Here is a 13,803-nt window from a genome sequence, read left to right as displayed (position 1 = left end):
GTTATTTTCAGATTACAAATGAGAGCCAAAAGATTACAATTTTGCAGTCACAACAGAATATTGTTTAAATACACCATCCTAAAGGCTGAAAAGATAACCAGCTGTTTCCCAAACAAAAACTAAGACTAGACAGCTGACAGGGATGAAGCATAAGGTTAGGGAAGCTGCTAGAAATAGGATGGTGTTCAGAGTCATGTCCAACTGAGGAAGTAGAAAAGAACAAACTCTGGAAGAAAAATCAAGGCAGGCAAAAAAAAGTTGAGGAAAATGTTGCTTAAGACATAAAAATAAATAGTAATTATTCTTTCAAAGAAGAAGTAGAAAGCCAGGAGGAAGCCTGACAAGAATGTCTCTAGGGCTACTAGGTATCAAGGTGTAAAAGAAGTACTCAGAAAAGATACAGTCATAGCAGAAAAGCTACACAAGTTCCTTGTAACTGCTCATCATGAAAGAAATGAGGGAGGAGACTGAGGTTTCAAGGAACAACAGACCAGTAAGGCTAGTGTTTCTATCACACAAATTGCACAATTGAAACTATTAAAAATAATATGGTTAATAGACATACAGATAAATATCAAGTATTGGGAAAGATTACAGTATCTGAATAAATACCAGAGTTTTACTTATGTTGTTAAATTGAATTACACCCCAAGATTGTTTATTTTTCTCTGTGGAAGAACAGGATGATTTCTTCACATGTAGATATCTGTAGATGTCTATTGTTGGGTGCCACAAATATGCTGTGAAGAGAGGCCATGCCTCAAAAATCTGTTCAAGTTCTTTGCAAGAGTCAAAAAGCGTATGGACACAGAGATTTGGCTGATGTAATCAATTCAGACTCCTGGGGAAAAAAAAAAAGTTACAATAAAGCAAATTGTCTCATCAATTAGATAGTGAAAGGGGAGGGAAAGAAAAAAAAAAAAGAAAAGAAAAAAAAAGAAAAAAAGGGCATGAGTAAGTGGTCAGTTATCTCAATATAGGGGTTGATCTTTGGAGTCTAGGAACTTCTGCTAGGATCTTTATTTATCTTGCCTGATATCTAGGCAAGATCATCATAACACGGCGGAATTTTCGGAGTACTAAAATCCTGAATGTGAAAAGCTGCAGGAGAATCTTCTAATACTGAGTAACTGGTGATATAATGGCAAGTAAAATTGAGTTCTGAGAAATATGAACCAATGTATCCATTCATAGTGATGGACTGTGAATTAGATATTACCTATCAGGAAGAAGATTCCATTAGGCAACAAAAGAAATGGCGATTTGCTTCAACAAAGCTGATCAAAAAAAAAGAAAAAAGAAAATCAGAGATACTCACATGCAGAGCTGTGGATATCTATGCGTGACAGAGGCAAAAAGAAGATTGGTGTGGTAGCGAAGAGGAAAGAGGGGAGCAAAACCAAGTGAGAGACATAATAAACAATTAATTTTATAAAACAAAAACCACCAACAAATATAGCATTCTTTGGCAAATGAAAGTAAATAACAGATGATGAGAAGAACTGAAATATTAGTGCCGTTTTGCTCCAATTTTCCTAAGAAAAATTAAGTGTGACTAGATACTCAACACAATTAGCATTTGTAGCTGGCAATAGTAAAACAAGCCAAAACAATGAAAGACTCTGTTAAAGATAAGTGAGATACAGTCAAGGCAGCTAAACCTCATGAAAATTTACACTATTTATTAAGAAACAAGCCAAAGCAACCTCCAAATCATTAATGATATCTTCAAGAGGTCGAGGAAGGTAAGAGATATTCCAGAGTAAAAAAGTGCTTACCTTTAAACGAAAAGAAGTAAAAATACATTGATCACTAAGGAACTGAAGATCAAACTCTAATATCTGAAAGAAGATGGAAAAAGTATGAAACAATTATTTTGTTAGATAGTAGATGATATTAACATGACAAGAAATATAAAAATGAATTGTCTAAAATACATGGTGTCACACTAATCAAATTTACTTCCCTGACAGGGCTACCAGACTAGTGGGAAGAAGTTTAACATATGCATCTTGCCTTTAATAAAGCTTCTGGCATTTGACATTTACATAGGAAAATTAAGGATATATCATTTAGGTTAAGTTAGTATTAAATGCCTGCACAACCTGAAAATAATAAGAAAACATCATGTTCATAGAATAGTTATTAATAGTTATTTTTATCCTGGAAAGGTGGGAGATTAAATGGAAGATCTGTCATAGATTATGAATTATATTCTGAATTTCGAGTAGTGATATGGTTGATAGAGCAGAAACAATTTGTGGATGCTGCAAATGCCTTAAAGATTCTCAAGGACATGGTTAAAGCCTCTTATCAGAGAAATGCCATGAAACTTAACCAAAAAGATGGTACACCTGAGAAAGAAGAATTAAAGTTGTAAATACAAAAAATGAGAATAACTGTTTACACAACACCACTGCAGAAATGTAGCTGGGGTTACAGTAAACCACAAACAAAATGAGTTGAGAACCTGAGTACAGAGCAAAAGCCATTCTGGACTGAATGTAGAGCATTGCATGAAGGTCATGAACAGAAGCTATGCCATTCTGCAAAGTATTGACAAGGTCATAACTATGGTACAATATTTCAAATAAAATTGACAAATCAAGGAGAAACCAAAGAGGTGTTCTAAAAAGTAAGAGGAGGAAAAAAAGAGGTAGAAAACCCAAAGAAAGAATTATGTTTTGTTTAAACTAGAGAAGCTTTTTTAAAAAGCCTTTCAAAATATAAAAGGTCATAATAATGAAGAAGGCAACATTGAGGTGTTCTCCAAGACGCTAACAGTTAATTTGAGAAAGGGATATTTTTCTATTACACTTTTAGGAAAATTAAACAAAACAAAGATTTTCAACATGATGACAGTTAAGTACTAAGATTAATTATCTGTGGAGAGTACCTAGCACGGCTTCTAATTTGGCCTCTGCTTGAAACACACCCAACAATGCAGAGCCCAGTTTCCGTCTGTTGTCACTGGGTTGACTTTCTCAGTGTTGAAGATGTTTGACCTGGTTTCTCTTTGGGTAGCAACTGGGATGAAAAAGGATTGATCTCCGCGGGGAATTTATTTGTATTGTATATTTGTAATTGTTCACTTACAAGAGACTGTGAGAGATATTTTTAAAATAATGAACTTTAAGGGCAAGAATCGACTATTTGCTAAATGCATCAGACGTTGAGTTCTTCCCACGTTAACTCTGAAAATAGCACAGCAGGAGAGTGGTAGTAGATATAGCGTGCCACTTCCTCCCGAGTTAAAAAGGGCATTGTTTTTCCAAGGTTTTGCATTCTAGATAGCAGATTTCATTACCTCAACTAAGCATTTTGCACTCTTATGTCAAATAAGATACCAGAATATCCATGAAAACTTGGATTTGAAGTCAGAGAAAATAGTATCTCAAAGTCCAGGTGTAGCTATGAGGAAAAGGCTCAATCAGCAGAGACAGATGTATTTTAGAGTTCACGATGCATAAGGATAAAGTGATACTTGACAAAACTTAGACTGAGCTAGAATTTTTAAAAGATATTAAATAGGAAAAGGTTTTTCCAACATTTTGCAAAAAAAACCAAATGAGGCCAAACAAAGGGAACTGCTTTGCACTGGAAATTGGGCTACAGAGTTTCTAGCAAGATAATGATGATGAATATGGGGGGGAAGGTAGGATAGCCAACAGGATTACAGAAATGGAAATGTACACATCTGAAGCAGGGCAAAACCCCAGGGAACTCCCTGCCCACAGGTCAAGAGACTTCACATTCTGCATTGCAGAAATGGGACAGGACTACAATGTGGACTTGTATGTTCAGTATCAAGGTTTTTTAATGAATCTCTCCCATGTAAATGTATTCCGTTAAGGATAAGCCTTTATATTAGATGCCTACAAAAAGAGAACTGGTAAGTAAAAAAAGAAACAACAAACCAAAAAAACCCCAAACAAATAAACAAAAAACCCAACAACAACAAAAAAACAAACACCACCCCCCCCCAAAACCAAAACAAAACCCCCAACCCCCCCCAAAAAAAAAAAAACCCAAAACACATGTCCATTTTGGCTTCCATAGTGTACAGGACTCGGTAATATTTTATAATGGGGCACAATCTGACACTGGGTGCCCTTTCTGCCTGCATTTTGGGAAACCAACCAGGTTGGAAGCTGTCTAATCATAATAGTGTGTGGCTAAGCTTGAAAGGACATTAACCAATAAGCCATATCAGTAGCCCAAAAGAAAAATCTAAACCTAAGGCATGGCCTGATCCTCTGTCCAAGGACCCCCGATATTGGCCCAGCTGAAAAATCTCAGGGGAGAAATCTCACGGCTGTCAACATGTCCTTTGAAAGCCCCCTGGAGCCCCACTATAAGGAGACCTCTAGGCTTTGTCTCTCTCCTAACCCTACTCTTGACCACCAGCGTACTCAAGGGCCTGGCTGAGCCTCAGCCATGGATCTTCAGGTGGTCCAAATGAAAACTTTCTCGGGAATAACTCTGTCTGCTGCCTACCTCTTCCCTGGGCAGCCTCTCCTCGGCTCCCCTCCCACCGCAGCTCCAGGCTCAAGGTGAAAGAGGGAAATTGGGTATTTCAGTGCTGCACTGCTGGGCTACATGCTCCGGGACCCAAGCCTCTCTCCCTCTTGCTGAGGCTCAGCTCTCTGCCTATGACCATTCAGACCTGTGACTTCAGACTTATAGAAATCACCAGGTCTAGGTGGAAAAGGACAAGTCAGGACAGTGTTTTGTTAACCTCTACCTATCCACAGGAACAGCAGACACTATGCGCACCCTTTAAAAGATGAGCTTTAACTCGTCTTTTCATTGGAAACCTACATACAGAAGGTTGGACAAGCCCTATCACTTCGAACAGGTTAAGAAAAAGCACCATATGGAATTAGTTCCAGGCCAGAGGGAAATCATTGCCAAATCAAAGCACAGAGCTAATGCATCTGTGTAACATCATCTAATTATTGGCAGATAGATTATTTCACAGTATTCTCTCAGGCCGAGACATAAAAGATTCACAAACACGGTTTAGGATGCAAGCCATGAATTCACAGCACTGGGGTCTGAAGCTCTTTTCATTTTATTCTAAACATCTGTAAAGGAGACTTTTTCTGCTATACACAGGGATGTCTATGGCATTTAGATATCACAGATTCTGATGCACTTCTATCACCATCTTGTCTGCCTCTTGCAAAAAATTAAAACAACTTTAGCTAAGTAATCCAGGAGCAAATCAATAGCATGTATTGGGCTTTTAAATCCTTTTAGCCAAATGAATAGATTAATGAAAAATACTAGAAGCTCAGAAAAGTAACAGGTTTTGGTAAGCAGTCTGGAGAATAAGACCTATGTAAAAACAGCCACTGGAATTTTCAAAATAAGAAACATGGGTAAAAATATAAGCATGTCTGGAAGTAACTCAAACAGGAAAACCAGACTATATTTGTCCATTTAATTTTCCATCAAAAATGGCTGGAATAGCTCTAAAAAGAGCTACTTCCATTCTTTCAGGACCATAATGTTTGAAGCCCTCATATGGTTTACATTGATGCTATGGTTAAAAGGCAAAGCAGAACAACTGGGATAGACAATATAAATTAAGTAACCACATGATCATTCAGAAATTAAAGGCAATATTTACACAAAAATAACTTACCTCTCTCTGATCCATCTGCTCTCCACTTCATGCTCTAACTTCTTAAAAAGAGGTAAAAAGATGAGCCAAAGGGCCTGTTCTTTTTTCTGGCGCATCTCTGGAGGGAGCATCTAGGATCTGGCTGAAGGCACATTTCCTAGTGGCTGCTCTAAAAGAGAGGAGCAGGCTGGCCAAGGAGCAAAAGTGTCTGGACAACCGCCTTCTTTTCACTCATAAACTCTACAAATAGGAAGCTACATACATAAGTGTAGTCTTAGTAAAAGTCGCATCAGTAAGGCATCCTATAGAGTCACTGGAAAGAGAGAACACAATTCAGATCTTGGTTGGTTCAGTCAGTCTTGGAACCACACAGCCTCTTCACTAGGCTGTAGCATAAAGTCCCTCCTAAGAGGATGTTTCCGAAAGTGACTACTAAAAATATGTTAATAAACTTACAGTTACAGTTTTGATACAAAGACTTTGGCTCACTTCAGATTGCTTAATTTTTGGTAATGTCAGAAGCTCTGACTGTATATCCCCGGGGCTATAGGAGCAGTAAGAACTGTTAAAATTCTCCAGGCCAATAAGGAAAAATCTTGGCAGACTGCAAGAGAAGAAGCAACCACAAAGTCCTCCTTCCTCTGCCCCCCAGTTCACTTTTGATAGCTTACCATACTGCAAAGAACAGGCAAGGGAAATTTCACCCTGTAAGGTTAACATCTCAAAGTTACAAATGTATTAAGCAATGCAAACTGATCTGCAGCTCTTAGGAGCTGGAAAAGCTGCCAGCTCCAAGAACTGAAAGCTAACACTCTTGACATCAAACACCCCCAAAACGTTGTTTTCCACAGCAATGCTAAACACTATTCTTTAATAGAGGGGAGAGCTCTCAGGCCTAGGGTTAAGCCAATCTCATCAGTAAGGTAGGACTTTGTGATGTTGGCTGTCAACCACCACCTCCCACGCACGGTTGTGCGACACTTCTCAGTAATCTTCAGTGGCAGCTCTGTAAACACTGGAGGTTGTGTTATTCAAATTTTCCTAGGGATGCCAGGAATTATACCACACTTTTCTCCACAATTATGATGCTGCTTTGCCTGTGAATATGCCTGTGGTTAAGCCTTTGTAGATTTGAAATTTGGTGGAGCATAGAGGTGTTTTAGGATTACAAAATCCAGCTTGCTGATTTCTGTTCACCTGCAGATTTAATCCTTAATTATTGAACTGTGATTAAAACCAGAAGCTGAAACTAGCAGCTGTAGTAAGTAACATGGTAATGAAAGGAGATCTTCCCAAATAAGTTAGTTGTTGGTACCAACTGGTTTTCTCTCGGGACAGATTACATCCACAGGACAATAGATCAGACTGGTATTGCAAGCCAGGAAGAACATTTACTCTGTACTGTCAAAGGCCTCTCCCAGCAGCATAGAACAGCATTAAACCCTTGATAAAAATCTCAAATGCCACAAAATGCTGTGAAAAACAAACAAGAAGGATGCGAACATTGCCAGTGTCTTCGGTCACAGCAATAGCAGGGAATTTAATAGAAAGAGGTGACTCTGCTCCCCCTTTTATTCCTCTGTTGTTTATCCTAAGGACCTTGAGCCGTTTCCAATAGGTGTTGGATACATTGAGATCAGTGAGCATCTGCGCGAACAAGGAAACACTTTGGAAGGTGTTCCCCGCATTTCAGATCTGAGGTTTAACAGACTGAGCTGCAGCTACTTGTACTTTGCTGTGCATGAAAGTAAGTCCTTCAGTTTTCAGGGGTGTTACTCCACAATAAAGCCAAAACTAAGACATTGGCATAAGCACCACCTGCGCTCTCTTTCCTTGCTTCTCTGACTTTTCAGCTTACAGGGTGGAAAAAACAACTTTTTAAGTCAATAATAACTCACCACGTTTAAAGCAGGATCTTGTAGTACAGAGAAGTTATCAAAAATACCAATTATTTTTAGAGGCCTCATCTGGGCAATTGAAAAGTGCTTTATTGGCATTTCATGAAATTAGATGTAAATGTGTCAAAAAGCTCCTGCAGCTAGTAAAGTGCTAAGTGCAAAAGTTATTCTTCCTTTACCCTTTCTTTTTTCAATGCTGCCAATTTTATACATAAATATGATTATGGAATAATAACAAAAAGAAGGAACTACTCTTTCTGGCTTCAGAGAGGACTTATGGCTTTACTATGACTTGTGCAAACTAATCTTATGAGTCAAAACCAAGTCTTTTCCTCTGTTTTCCCTCCTAAAATATTGCTTGATGTTTACTGAAATCTGAAGAAATACCCTATTTTCCACATCCCCTCCTGAAAGTCACTGAGAAAAGAAGTTCTGAAATAACTTCCTGTTCATTTCTAAATAGAGATGCTCTTAAAGCTGTCACTGATATCCCTTCATTGTCTTTGAAAGAAAGAAAGAGTCAGATTGCCCAGATCCAGGGCATAAACAGAGCGCTGACATTTAACCAGCAGCAGTGTATCCTTCCTAGCCTATAGTATTTTTTCCCTGCTAATTGGCACATAAGACCAAACTTTTGTTTGAGCTAAGAATGATTAGATAAAGAAGGAGAAGGGATGAAAGAAACAAACCCAATTCGGTGAACAAAATGAAAAAGACATTTTCAACCTGGTATAGTTCATGTTGGTAAGGCCAAGCAGATGTTGAGCAGAATCTACGTAAAGATCATGTTACCACGATATCTTCGCTGCTTATTTTCTCTAAGCACATCATCTTTAACCCATAGTGTAAATATTTTGTGCATACAGGTGCAGTGCTTTCACAGTATGAGTCTTTACTGGGGCCTCCAGGGATTACCACCGTAATAAACACTGCCCTTTAAAAGCAAATGATCTGAAGGAATCAACAGCTAATTAAAAAACCTACAGCTCTAATTACAAATGGTGGCTTGTGGTCCCCTTCATTCATTTACCATAGCTCATCTCCATGAGCAAGATATACTACTTTCATTCCTCTCCAGACCAGGACCCTCAAACTCCTGAATTGTATGTGTTAATTAAAATATTTTAGAAAATCCCACACTTGGTCTGAGCTGTTTGGTGTGGTCATGCCAGTTTTTTTTCATCATTATGAACAAGAAAAAGAACCCTAACCACACCACTTAAATATTTACCTAGGAGTTTCCTTCCTCTGGAGATCTATCAAGTCATTCAAGAGATATAAATTATACCTGGATATGAAGCTAACAACAACCCAAAACTTAAATCTTTAAATATCTTGAATCTTGAACCATCTCAAACTGGACTTTACTTCATATGGGAAGCCGTATCTCACAATCACTTTTAGTTTTTCATCCACTTATATTCAACAATTTTGATCAGTTTATGAAAGTGCCAAAGACAGAAAAAATCACATCTTAGGAACACTTCTGTTACAGAACAGCTGTAGCATTTATAGCTCCAAAGTCCAAAATGGTCTAGGCTAGTTTTCGCTCCACTTTTCTCTGCAATGTCTTTATCAGAAGTAACATTTAAAGCACTACGACAAACATTCATTAAGTGCATAAATGAACGGAAGAGATCACAAAAGAAACACTTCCAGGACTGGACCTTAAATTGCACTACCGTTCCCTTTTTGAGATTATATGGGATACTGCCTTTATATATTTCACAGACATGCTATTGAAAGTTGCATTCAGATACTGTTGTGTCTTTTTTCCTCTATAGCCAGAACCAGCGCAGATGGTACTACCAGATTAATTAAAATCACCCCCCCCGGTTTCATTCGCAGTTTGTGTTCTGTATTGTTCTCCCATTTAGACTAAACTCCTTCTGCTTATTTGTTTTCAAGCATTACTTTTTATTTTTAAACAGCATACATCTGCTTTGCTCATTAGAATAAATATTTTACACGCACATTATACAGATAAAGATTCTCGCAGAAAAAGGCCGTCATGCAGTTTTCTGTATCTGGGTTGCAAAGGACATTGGACTATAAATCAGAGCTCTGCATGAAGCTGGTTTCCCTGTTACCGTGCTTTGCAAGCAAGGGAAGCCTAGGAGGGCAGACTAAGAGGACATTCAGTGACAGGGTGTCAGCACAGCTTGGCAGAAGATGCTGATTTCAGAGGGAGAGGAATACACGTTAAGTAGGCAATTCAGTTTTAATGGTAGTCACATTTTTTTATGTTAAGGTTTATATATACTGACTTTCATCATTAAGTCTTATTTCCCTCAGAGATTACTACTAACTAATTGTTTCCCTCTTTTTCCTCATAAATAGTGCACCAGGTCTAGTATTTTATTACCTTTGTGCCTTGAGAAAAGAGCCTGACTTGCACCAACTGCTATCAAGAAACCTTTTAGCATTTCCTATCTTCAGAAGAATGAATCTCGGTTTAATACTCAGCTTCGCTGGAATTAGGCATGCTGACCAGTGACTAAATCAGATATTTCAGCTTCTACAGCTATATCAGTAACAACCACATATAAATTGATTATACATAAAAAATTTTTACTAACTGTCATGTATCTGGTATCGATAGGCGATACAGGAAGCTGGGGTTTGGTAATGACGTGGCTGTGCAACAGGGAAGCTGTTGGGGTCTCCACCATCCGCTCCCAAGCAGCTTCAGAAAGCACAGTCTGTATTTTTACGTAGAAAGCTGGCCAGGTTGTCAGATCTAGCTATGACTGAGCTGGATATAACCTCAGACTTTATCTTCTGTTTGCACAGCTTAGTGTACCCTATAAAGGTTCAGTCAACACGATAAAATACCCCACTTTGTTCAAATAGTCTAGTCATTAGCACGAGCACCGAGCCATCCCCTTTGTTAGCCAATCCCAAAGCAAGTGAAGAAAAATGACAGATGACATTTATCACTCTAAGAAGAAATCAAAGTAAATAAGATCTTTGTGTTTCTGAATGTCACAGTAGTCGGAGAGGTTGAGAGAGGGATTTTTTTTTCTATGAAGTCTTTGCTGTTGTAATTACTTACTGAAGATACCAGTTGGAGTTAAAAACCAACTCTCCTAAGCACTAAGGAAAGATAAGGCTCTGTACCTGTGTTGCTAAAAGTGTTCCTGCTCTACGATGGGATGCTCCTTCACTCTGCAAACTCAGTACTCCATCTCCACCTAGTGCAACAGAGCATCGCTGAGGACAAACACCAAAGTTTAAGGCCCTGAGCTCTTTTGGAGAATGGAACCATGTCAGCAGATGATTTAACCAAGCTAAAAGAGTGAGTCCATTTCTGACCATCTGTAGGACCTTTATCTACTCTTCTGCTTTTACTTATGTGCCTCATCTTCAGCAAAATGAGCTAGCTGTTTTCAAGTGCAGGCAGTTGCTAGAGACTCAAGTCTACTATTTTCTCTGTCTACAAAAAGGGACCAATAGCAGAGGTGTCAAAGAGTGCTAATGAAGACAAGCTTTTGAGTAAGAACGAGGGCTGGATGAAAAACTGTTGAAAGTCTTCATGAAATGTACTGTCTGGGTGATCAGCTGGTAAATGGACTTCAATTTGCAGCTACGATGAGGTACATGAGAAAAATAATCTTAAAATAAACTGTAAAAAACATATAAAATAATGTAATCTCAGATGACTGCTACCAATGTGGAAGGAGAACTCAGGGTCAAACCAAATAATCCTATGCAAACACTACCTCAAGTGCTCAGTAACAGTTAAACAATCAAACTGAAAAACATTTTTATGCCACTAGATGAACCTTTGGTGTGTCTGCAACATTTGATACAAGGCATGGCTCTGCTCCTCCCTTCCAGGTCTCAAAAAATATACCGAAAAAGATACAGAGCTAAATCAAGAGGATGACCAAAGGATATAGAGAAATAACTAAGTACACTAGGACTCAACAGGCTGGAAAAGATACAACTGAGTATATTAGAAGTCCATAAAAACAGAGAGGGTGAACAGTGATTTAGTTTTTCAGTTTTTTTCTGATATAAGAAGGATGGACATCATTTGAAAGAAATGAGAGATGAAAACACATAAATAACGGACGTGGCTCTTCTGATAGACATGTTTATGACAAGTTGGGCACACAGATCAAGTCATACAACCTTGGAAGTGAGACAAGTCTCGGGCTTTACTAAAAATGTGTACTCTCTTGCACTCTTTTTAAAAATACCAGAATTTAGGAACCTGGAAATTTTTAAGTGGGAAATGTGGCAGACATGGTGGGCAATGCTACAATAATAAATCCATTTTGAAGGTGGAACGCTTCTAGTTTTGTGTTCATTCCCTTCCTTCAGATTCTCTCAGTCTTATAATCAATCAGTACGATAAACCAGCAAGGTGTTAGATGTTACTTGCTGTGTGTTTTGCCGTGAAATGTAACCCTAGTAAAATCCTTGCCTTGGCCCCCTTTTTCACTTACTTCAATTGCTGCGGCTGTTTTGATGTTGCCCTGCCCCTGATGTGCTCTCCAGCTAGAGCTTTCTTGTTCAGTACTCAGCTGCTGACAGATGAAAGCCGGTAAAATCTTCAGTTCCTACAGGGTCCGCTGTCATCCTGTGCTTCTGCATAAGCAACTTGCATAAGCAACACTCTTTGGAAGAGCTGGCTGGGTGGTAACCCACCACCGTTCTCGGGAGCAAATGGCCCATGGTTTCACCTAGCACCCCCTGTTTTGTGGGTAACTGAGGCACAGTGACTGTTTGCATACTGTTTTGTGAAGTCTTGCACAGAATACTTGCCCAGTTTGCTGCATTTTGAAGGGAAAGTAGAGGTAAATGAAACAAACTTGAAAAATGATTGTGTTTTTGCACGTGTAGGAATTCTTACCCATACGATGAAGGTATCCATTTTCTATGGCCATCCTCTCAAAGCGTCTTTTCACAGTGCAGAATGCCAAAAACAATAAATCACAGAAAGAATCATCATACAAGCAAAATATCCGAATCATATGTAGCCTCTCCACTCATTGAATTGCATTGTTCTGTTTATAAATACCAAAGTGTCTGCCCTGCATCTGTTGCAATGACGTACTGTCTCCACTTACTATTTCCAGTACAGAAAGAAATTGTGAGTGATGATCTTTCTTCCCTAATCTCTGGTTCTACTTATCCAAAAGAAAGGTGATATATTTTGCTGCTTTGGTACATCTAACAGGCAGCAAAAAGCTCCTCAAAGATGCAAATACTATCAATGTTTTTCAGGTAGAAGAGGATTAATTGCACTAGGAAGTGTTGCTCCTGGAGACACAACTGAACTCTTTATTCACCTACTTCTGAGAGCACAAGCATCTCCAAAGCATGGACTTCTTTTGAGTAAAAAAACATCAGCTCATGCTGTATTCTGAACAGATCCCAACTGCAAATCAAGTTGCCAGTTCAGCTCTTTTGTGATTTGGTTTTTTTAAGTGCTATTAAGAATGCCAAGGTGAGTTTCTTAACCTTAAAAAAAAAAAAAAAAAAAAAAAAAAGAAGAAAACCAAACAAAAAAAATCCCAAAACCAACACAGTAACATTTGATAATGTATCTTGGTCACTTCCAGAGCCTCAAATGTTATTCTACCATATAGAAGATACTAAAAGGCTGGCAACTGGGATATACATATCCTTGTTATGTGCCACCTCTTTCACTTTTTTTTTTCCCCTTAAACTTTATTTTATTTGGAACATACACTAATATAGGCTGATCATTTTGGATGTATATACTAAAACTGTTCCTTATAGATAAAATTTTGAATAAAGAATAAATCAGGAATAGTCCTGGCTGCAAGGAAAACATTTATCATGAACTTGTAATGCCAGCAAAACAGAAAATGGACAGAAGATCAGTAATGCTCACTAGAGCTTTATCTACAGCTCAGCTCTAAAGTGACCCTCAACGCAAACTTTTCATGATCCTGAATGAGAATGGTCAGAAAATCTAGCACCGAACTTACTGACCCAAGAACAAAACATGCAGACAGACCAAAAAGCTCCATCGTGAAGTACAGAAATATCTTCTACAGAACAATCCAATTCTTGCTGGAGGTATGCCTTGTGGTTTGCCTGCATCTACTCATTTCCAGTTACATTACCTTTCTTAAGTTTTTCCTTTCTTTTGTCTGCAATTGCAGTATACTTTGCTTTATTAGTCTGGGGCTCTTGGGACTGCTAGCATAAGAGTACAGAATTAAGGCAATATACCTGAATGATATAAATTTGATATGTTTATCAGATGCATGGATGAGATAACCTTCCTTAAAACAC

This window comes from Calonectris borealis, chromosome 3 (genome assembly GCF_964195595.1).
Source record: "Calonectris borealis chromosome 3, bCalBor7.hap1.2, whole genome shotgun sequence".
In the NCBI taxonomy this organism is placed as follows: Eukaryota; Metazoa; Chordata; class Aves; order Procellariiformes; family Procellariidae; genus Calonectris; species Calonectris borealis.
The sequence above is the reverse complement of the archived record's forward strand: the minus strand, read 5'-3'. Positions refer to the sequence as shown.